Source organism: Phaseolus vulgaris, chromosome 1, assembly GCF_051622355.1.
Source record: "Phaseolus vulgaris cultivar YP4 chromosome 1, ASM5162235v1, whole genome shotgun sequence".
Taxonomy (NCBI): domain Eukaryota; kingdom Viridiplantae; phylum Streptophyta; class Magnoliopsida; order Fabales; family Fabaceae; genus Phaseolus; species Phaseolus vulgaris.
Window position 1 is genome coordinate 10,088,597 of NC_143498.1, and position 10,440 is coordinate 10,099,036.

Genomic DNA, 10,440 nt, shown 5'->3' on the forward strand with positions numbered 1-10,440 from the left:
GATAGTTTTTGGCTAAGGCAAAGGCTTGGTATTTAAGTAGTCCTTTGTGACTCACCTCCCTTACCTGGAAAACTACCTTCTTTGACTTTCCTAAGTTTTCTCAAGGTAAAATACTTGTATACACAAAGCTTTAGCCATGCCTTCTTCTTCTCATTCTACAAAGTCTATTGGAAGTGAATTAAAATCTTTAAAAACTCTTTTGAAAGAAGTTTCACAAACTGTGCAATCAATTGCTTATAGACAATTGGAGAGTGAGACTAAACTTAATGTTTTGACTAAAGCAAAGAATGAGAAGTCTCAATTTTCAAAAAAATTACATTCTCATGCATCTAGCTCTAAACATCATGATTATCTTGGGGAAGAAAGTCTTCGGAAAAATGAATATCATCAACAATTCCCTAGGAGAGCTAGGAAAGAGAGACAAGAAAACCTAACCAAGCATATCTCTCACACTCCAGCTAGAGAAATTCCATGTTTAGAATACCTTGGCAATGATCAATTAGCATCTCAATGTTTCAATGAAAGATCTATGATCTTAAGGGACAAAGATGAGAATAGTAGCCAAGAAAAAGAAGCTAGTGAGAGTGAAGAAAATGTAAAAATAGAAAAGCAAGAGAAAAACCTTGGGAAACAAAAGGCGTGGGAGAAAAGTGTTCCTTCCCACACGGTCATTCAACAAGAAGGAAAAGTTGAAAATACATTTGAAAATATACCTCTTGTTGAACAACCTAGCCTTACCTTTTGTAAAGGAACACTTGCAAGCCTAGAAAAAAAAAGAAGAATCCTTAAAAAAGGTTTGCATAGATAAAAATATAGTAGATTATTTTACATACATGCCAAGATATCACCAAGTGAAGGTCAAGTCATCTATAGGCATCTACAAAGACAATTTTTTATGTGAAGTAGTGCCTAAAGAAACTTGTCATGTCTTATGAGACAACCTTTGCAAAGAATTGAAATTTCCATGAACAAAAGTTGTATCAACGAGACTACCTTCACACATAAAAGAGAAATTCTTCATGAAGGAGAACTCATGGGTCAAATTAGAGTTGATAAAACTCTAGAGCTTTTAAGAGGAAAACTTTTGTCACCCATGAGAAAAGAAGTTCAAAGACATTACTTTAGGTATAACTCTTGTTTTCAAACTACACCTAAGGCAACGTCCCAAGAACTCTATACTCCTTCACCTTTTGTAAAAGATCCATGGGAAGACACACATTTCAAATTAGAGCTTCCTAGGACGACAAAAGGTCTTGATTCTTTCTTCATGGAAGTGGATAAACTCTTCTTAAGAAAAGTGACAAGCCTCCATGATTTATTTTCAAAAATAAGGGATAGAGCTCCAAAATTTGAAAACATAGCTCTCCCTTCTATGCTTCACGAAATCATGAGGGACACCCACAATTCTTGGGATAAGAATCCTTTTCCTTTTATGCATGCATACAATGGAGTAGTCCACAAGATTACTCATATCTCTCCATTTGAAGTTGTATGTGAACATAGTCCTCTTGCCTTTTTAAAGTTGTCACCATTTCCTAAAGGGATTATGCCTAAGGAAAAAGTAACTACTTTTGGAAATTTTAGAAAACATAAGAGGATTAGAAGGCACCTACAACCATCAAAAGGGAAGCATTGTGAGAAGTTGACCAAAACAAGAGAAAAACAAAGATGGCAACTTCACACAATTAATTGTTCTCCAAATACTCACTCTAACTCCTTTGCTTTGTTTCAAGATTCTCATAGGTTGATATTTGATCCGGGGGACACACCTTGACGAAGCAAGAGGCTGCTATCCGAGATCAAGTTAGCAAATCTGAGGATAGATCTTTTCCCGAAGGAGGAGATGATGGACACCATCCAGCCACAACAAGCCCCCTCAAAAGCAAAAGCTTTGGATTTGAGGACAAATCCTTTTCAAGAGGGAGGGGATGATGGAGGAGGGCCCAAGCTCACCACACGATGAAAGCCAAGCCTCAAAGACTAGACGGTCTAGCCTATGATGGGGAGCGTCTAGACTCAAAAAGGAGCGTCTAGCCCATGAAGAGGAGCGTCTAGGCCATGATGAGGAGCGGCTACATAAGGAGCGTCTAGGCCATGATGAGGATTCCTTCTAGACCGTCTAGCTTCACATACACATGGGTCAAAGCTACGTTTTTGGGAAGAGAAGACCTTTGTAATTGTTACATAAAGGCCCATTAGGGGTGCTTAGTAATTAGAGTAGTGTAGAAAGCATATTTGTGTGAACATTCTAGAAAGACCATGGAGGGGGTGAGCATAAAAACTAGACACACCCCTCCCCATGTGCTCATTTGTGCACCCATGTGCCATGTGCACCCATGTGCTTCACATTTACATTTCATTTGGCTAGCATTAGGGTTGCATTATGGTCCTCCTTAGCCTATAAAAGGAGGAGCCTACACCTTGTATTTGGCAAGTTTATTGTGAGTAAAGTTATGCTGCCATTTTGTGCCAAGCTTTGCTTCTCCCTAGAATCCTAGGCTCTAAACTTCAATTCCTTCATCTTTTCCCTTGGGCTGGCCGAACCACCCAATACCCACACTTAACATGCACCTACAAGATCAACACCACTCTTAGGAGGATCTTGCTCACCTCATCCATTGCTTCCGCCCCTTTGCTCTACTTTGATTCAAGAAGAACTTCATGAAAATGCTATCAATTAAGCTACAATTTCTTAAACCTTTAACAACATGGAAATGATACTTAAATCTCATAAGGAGCAGTATTGGTTACATTTTAAGGTAACTTGTTGATTTTGTTAACTTAAACCATATTTTATGTTAAATTTATAATGTTCTCTTGTTTGGCCACTAAGGGATCTCTCGAGAAATGTCAAAATCAAATATCTTTTAAATAGTTTGTCAAAACTACTTTATACTACTTCATTTGAAATATCTAGACTACACCCACTTCTTAATCAACATGTTCCACTAATGTAAATTATCACTACAAAAATACAAGGTACTTATTATTTAAACCTAGTCATTTTTTGTTAAACTACAAATATAGTTTGGACACAACCACTTCTAGTTAAAAAAACACAAGTATTTTTTAAACACAATTACTTCTAGCTAAGTATGAATAGTGTTTGGACCCAACCACTTCTGACTAAAACACTTCGATAAAAAAAAGTTTGTAATTTAAACGATCGCAGATATTCGCAAATCAAAAGAGAATAGCGTCTTAGGACGAATACAAGATTGAGTACTCTTTTCTAGATTGTTATAAACATAAATAATGTTCGTCCACTACAAGAAAACAAGTTATTAGCTTCCAAATACTTGCGTGGGCCAACAACGGACGCTAATATCGTCGGACAAAATGGCGCAAAACCCACACAAAATAGCATGACACAAAATGGATGCACTTATGGATTTAATTTTTATTTTTTTTAAAAAATCCAGTTTGCAGTTGCGGCCCACGCATATGCGTCGGCTTGCGTGTCGGCTTGCGTCGGCCACGGCCCACTCATGTTTATATTTTAAGATTTTAAAATTATTTATTTAAATTTATTTAATGTATAACATTATAAGAAATATTTTAATATTTAATTCTTTATTGTATTTATTTTAAAATTATTTCTTTAATATTATAATAAATTATTTAATTTATCAATTTTTAATATAAATTAGTTAAATTAAATTATTAAATTAATTAAGTGTTTGATTTAAAATTAATTGAGTAAAAGAAAAGATGTATTTAAATTATTTAAATGTTATATAAAATATTTTATTATTTTAAAGATTATTTATTTTAAATTTATTTTATTTCTATATTGTCATATATAAATTAAACAATATAGATTATTATTTGTTATATATTTTAAAATAAATTTTGTTGTATAAATGAAATGAATTATTTTTGTTGTATAAATTGAATTTAATTGTTTTGTATTAATTAAAGAATTTTTTTTATAAATTATATACAGTTTTTTATACATTAAATTTATTTATTTGTTGTATAAATTTAAAATAAAATGAATTGAATTTTTGAAAGTTTTAATATAATTTTTATTAAATTATATTTAATGTACATATTTAAGAAAATTTTCAGGTGCCCCACATTAAAAATATTAATAATAAGTATAATAAAAATCATTATATCACAAAAAAACTTGTCGGTGTAGTAGTTAAAACTTCTTTGTCATTGAGAGGACTTGAGTTTGAGTCTTGCCCACTACAGTACATAAGTGTCCGTTTTTGGCCGCGTAATGCATAGAACCTGAGACAAATTACTAACTTCACAAGACTGTCATTCAATTTTTTCAAAAAAATTGTTTGTATGGAGTAGCTTTAAGCATATTCTTTAAGAGATTTGATTTTAACACTTTAAAAAAAAATCCTCTTTCCAGAAATAAATAAACAAACATTCTTTGCACACAAATTATAGTCATTTATAAGTTTTTGATGTGTACTATGAATGCTTACACTTTGTATCAACTTTATTTGTCTAAATAAGAAATTATCATAGGGAAGTGTACAACCAAAGCCATTGTGTCTTGGTTTAAATGAAGCATGCATAGTTGTATATATTCAATAAGACAAACTAGATAACCAAAAAATGCGCGTATGTAAAAAATTAATACTAATAAACTACAAATAAAAAATACATTTAAAGGATATGAACTTTGATGTATCAAATATTATTCTAATCATTATACTATTTTTATTTTTATTATTTATTGAGTTACTTTTTCATTTGTTATGTAGTTCAAATTAAAGAAAAAATATTCAACATGAAATAACTCATATTTTATTACATAATTAATTGAACATAGTTAATATTTTATTACCCATAATAAAAATTGTAAAAGAAATAGATATAACCCTAGTTGAAATTGAGAAATAAAAAAAATAAAAATTAAATCTAATTAATCAACTAGCTTAAATAAAATGACTTGTCTAAGTAAAATAAAAAACATATCTAATTTTTAAAAATAAATACAAATGATAAATTTTGTAATAAAAAATTAATGACTTTTTAAAGGTTTAAAATTATAATTATATAAAATATAATTTTAAATTAAATATATAAATGTTTTATATAATAAAACTTGTTTATTTATTTATTTTATAATTGACAATTTGCTGGATTTACTACAAGCAGTCATGAATCAGTACCAGTTGATTCTAGTAAAAAAACTTATTCGATAGTTGTTGCAAAAAAAGAATTATATCTCAAATTTGGATATTTTTGTACTGGTTTACTTACTGTTCTTGTGTATGTGAAATTTGCCTTTAAATATAAGCTTGGATTCAGTTGGCAGTAGAAGTTTAAACAGAAAAGAATTTGGGCGTGAGCATGTGGAGAGAGAGAGGTTTGATAGTCTTGCTGTTTCTGCTCTTCCAAATTCATGGAGAAGATGCTTGCCCCCCCTCTTCCTGTGGGAAAATCAGCAACATATCTTATCCATTCCGATTGAAAGGAGATCCACAAGGATGCGGTCTCACCATGTATGAGCTATCTTGTGAAAACAATATAACGCGCTGGTCTCTTTGTACTTGGGAACATTTCATGTGCAGGCCATCAACTACAATAATTTTACAATCCGAGTGGTGGATCCTGGACTTCAACAATCAAACTGCTCTTCTCTTCCTCGCTATTTCTTCTCTCCATCCAATTTCACTCATTCTTATCTAACAATGATTCCGTATCCCCTATATATTCACCCCAAACATGGTTCTTCTGTGTGGAATTATCCCGAGCGGCTTGTTGACGAGCATATAGTGTTTTGGAATTGTAGCCATCCAGTGACTGGGAACCCTAAGTATGTGGATACCCGTGGATGCCTGAACTGGAAGTGGAAAGGCTACATATACGCTGTGGCTGGTGACCTAATTGCAGAGGACATTGAAGTTGGTTGTGAAGTGAAGCTGGTTTCTCCCACATCTTGGAGGGGTTTGGACACAAATACATATTCCTATGACATGATGCACACAGCGCTACTCTATGGATTTGAGCTTTCATGGATTCCTCTCGCCTGTGAGGATCGTTGTTCAGATATTGACTGCTATTTCAGTTCTTCCAGCCACACGCTTCAATGCTACAACGAAAGTAGGGCAGTGAAGGCTTTCTTTAATGTTTTTTTTTTTCAAGAAAAACTAAACCTACTTGTTCTGTTAAATTTGTGTTTCTTTGACAAAAATGTTTATTTCACACTCAAAAAGAAAACCACATAATTACATTTGAAAACCAATTTATAATAATATAATAATATTTTTTTATTACTTTTTATATTTACTGGCTAAACACTCTATGGATACGATTTTGTTATTATATTCTCTTATAAAATTTTTATAAATACATATATATTATTTTTTATTTTATGCGAGCTTTTTCTTTTATGAAAATAAAATAATAAAATATATAATTTATTATATTGAATTTATATTATAATAAAAAAATTATAAAGAATAAAATATTTTAAGTATTTATAATTTAATTACATGTAAAATGCAAATAGTTATTTTTTCACAATTAGTTTTTTTCCACTGTATTTTTTATTTTTGTAAATTTGTATTGTAATTTAAAAATATTATTAAAGATAAAATAGAAAAAAATTGTATATACAAAATCATAAATTCTTATTAAATAATTTTATAAATTATAGATAAATGTATCTAGATATTTTAAAAAATCAAACCAAACTAAATCATTTTATAAAAATAGTTTGGTTTCAATCCATCTATTTCCATAAAAAATTTCAAAACCCTCTAAAACCGTTTAATTATTAAATAATTTCTATAATTATCTATTATAATAATAAAAATAGTAATGATATAATCTTTAATGATTAATAAATGATTATTTTGTACATTTTTATATATTTTATTATAAATCTTACCTTAATGTTTGGGAAACTATTCTTTATTATTAATTATTATAATAACTAAATTTTTAAATGTGTAAGTTTTTATTATATTATAAGAAATGTACATACCCTAGCAAATTTAACTAGATAGTCTTCCTTGTTGCGTTGTGCTCCTCTGGTATTGATACTCTGTTTCTTCTTTGGGTGAACAGAGAGGAGGGGACATTCATCCAACCTCAACCTGTATATTTTTAGTAAGAATTCTATCTCTTTGGATTGCCTATGTTTGAAGTAGTGTGTACTACCAAAAGCTAATTTCGATTCTACGTACTTATTATAATTTTTTTTCATTTTTTCATGTTCAAATATAGTTTTAATCTCTTAATTTAAATTTGAATTTTTTATGTTGGTTTTCTAAATTAAAATTATTTTCTCCTCCATTTTGAAAATGAATTTTTTAATCTCTCTATGTACACCGTTAAATACTGATGTGATTAATGTTATGTTTTCTAACTACTTATAAAATATGAATTTTAATAAAAAATTAAAATCGTATTATAGTTAAAAAAAAAAATTATTTGTGAAGGGTTTTAACAGTAGTAATTGAGAAGAATTAAACAAAAGATAAAAATATATGAAAAGAAAGAGTAATAATGTTTCTAATATTGGTCACATTATGAAGTCTAAAGATTCAAGTCAGAAAGAGACAAAAATATATAAATATGAAAATAACATCAAGACTAAATTATTCTTAATAATATATATATATATATATATATATATATTATTTAGCATTTTTTAAAATTTATGATGCATTGGTACGAAACATTAAAAGTTTATCAGTAAAATAAGAAAACGTTTAACAAAGTGTGGTTTTGTAAATAAATCAACAATAGGCATAAACGAACAGATGAAAGGCAACATAATAGTTTCATGTTAAAGTTGATAACGAGTAAAATGAGAATTAATTTCAATATATTTTATGCACTGAATAAAGGTTAAATTACAAAGAATTTTGAATAAAATAATATATATTGTTACAATATATGAGTTGATGTAGAAAAAGAAACATATATGTCAAAGAGAAGCCAAGGCAATCAAATTACATCACTGGTGGGTGACTAAAGCCAAGACACGATAGTAGATGAACGAGAAAAAGTATCTTATTTATTGTTTTTCGAAAACAATAAGAGAATCTCCTAGAAATACAAAAACTTCTAGAAATTCTAACTAAATTTTTAATTACGTAAGTGTTTATATAGTAAGAAATGTACATACCGTATCAAATTTTTGTAATAGATTTTGGTATATACAATTTTATCTATGTTATAATAACGTTTTGATAACTATTTTTTTTATTCTGGTTAAGGTTATGGTAAGTGTTTTGGATAGTTATAGTAACTGATCTTTAGCAATATTTAAATGATTTATTAAATTCCTTTTAACATGTCAATAATGCTATATATTTATTGATATAGTCATGGTCATTTCACTCGTTTGGATTCAAAATTTCAAACTTTATAACAATAATCTTTTCCCAATCCATAATTTTTGTATCAACGAGTGTCTTTCTAATTAATTGTGTATTTTATCTTGAAAGAAATTGATATTTTTCTTCAATTAATCACTGACTAAAGGGGACTTTTATTTATCTCCATTGACTTCTTTAATAAATATCAATATTTATTCAATTAACTCCATATATAAATTAGATATTGACTGATTATGAGTGAAACCATCTTTTATCTATTAAAACATAATTGGACTGCTAAAAACTATATTTTGACATTTTGTAAAACTAAGTTTCAAAAGTGTACACTTATTGTCATAAATTTCCATTCCATATTATCGATAAAGTATCACTCTATTAATTAAATATTTTTTAAAACAAAAATTAATTATCAGTTCTTTTTTATATTTTACCTGCATTATGCATTAACTCATGTAAAATATTTTCTGGTTTCAAAAAGAAATAAAATCATTTAGACAGATTATGAAGATAACATTTGTGAAATTATGCAAATAACCTCTGATATTGGTGCTTTATTCCTTTTCTGATGAATAGGGAGACCTCCGAGGTGGCTGATGAAATTTTTGGGTAAGAATTCTACCTCTTTGGATTGCCTATGTTTGAATTGGTAACCAAAAACTAATTTTGATTCTACATAACTGTCATGTTACCTAATGTACATTTTTTCATGTTTAAATATAGTTTTAATATCTTAATTTAAATTTGATTTTTTTTTATGTTGGTCAGTGTACTGTCAAATACTTAATTGATGTGAGTCATATTGTGTTTTCTAACTATTTATAAAATATGAATTTTAATGCTTTCTAATAAAAAAATTTAACTGCTATTATAGTTAAAAAATATTACTTGTGAAAGATTTTAAGAATGATAATTGACAATAAAACAAAAAATAAGACATATGAAAGAAAGAGTAGTAGAGTTTCTAATATGAATTCATAAATATATAATTATGAAAATAGCATAAAAATTAAATTATTCTTAACTAATATATGTATTATATATATATATAGATGAAAACATGAAAGAACTCAAACCCAAGCCCCAAATCAATATTGCCAGGACTCGAACCCAAGTCCTTCCAGGAAGGAGAAGAGTTAACCACTAGACCAGACAAGTTCTTTGATCATTTTTACTATACTTATTATTATAAATATTATTAATATTATTATCAATTTTTTTTATTTTTCAAAAATAATTTCTCTTAATAACATTAAAATGAGAAGTTAAAGAGTATACAGTTAAAGAGTAGTGTGTATCCGCATCAATTTCTCTTAATAACATTAAAATGAGAAGTTAAAGAGTATACAGTTAAAGAGTAGGTTAATAAAATAGTGGAGAGCGGTAATTAAAAGTTACATACGGTAAAGAGAATGAATGAATTTTCAAAATTTAAAATTCAAAATTGCTATTTGAATTCAAAACCGTCTCTCAAGATAGAAAATAATTAAATAGAATTTGAGTTTCACATTTTTTTATAATTTTTAATATTTTATTAATTATGGGTAAAAATATATGTATTTGGTAATAGTTAAAATTTATTTAAAACTACAAACTCAACCGAAAAAATAATTAAATAGAATTTGAGTTTCATATTTTTTTTAATAACTTTTTAATATTTTATCAATTGTAGGAATTAAACCAATATTTTTCATTAGGTCTATAAACAACCAATAATATATGACAATTATTACAATACATATGACACCATTAAACAAACAATAAACAAAAAATTCATCCTCAATTGTTTGAAAAATATTATATACAAAAGAAGAAAATGCAATGAAATTTGCTTCTCTTTTCTTCACCTTAGACCCTTGGACCTGTATAGAGACTCATTTAAATTGTTCCCATCTTTCGCACCCAAATCTAATGTTCCTTCGTGTTAGAATCTTACGATTGGGAGAGTGAGCGCGACAACGAAACTCAGTTTTTCCTTTTTGCTTCTCTGATTCCTCTATTTTGCTATGAATATTAACTCTCTACAATTAACAAATAAAAAACAAACAAAATATTAGTATAACATGTAAAACATAGATTTAAGAACACAATGACATACCTTCTCTGCATAATGCTCTATGTT

At 28.5% G+C, this 10,440-nt stretch overlaps 1 non-coding gene across 1 annotated transcript; it reads left to right on the plus strand.

Annotated features, from left to right (window-relative positions):
• The first annotated feature begins 5,282 nt into the window (after positions 1–5,282).
• On the plus strand, positions 5,283–9,076 carry LOC137813492 (uncharacterized). The gene is made up of 3 exons (XR_016519416.1): positions 5,283–6,072; positions 7,042–7,083; positions 8,895–9,076. It is a non-coding gene; the product is annotated as an uncharacterized LOC137813492 (transcript).
• The last annotated feature ends 1,364 nt before the right edge of the window (positions 9,077–10,440 follow it).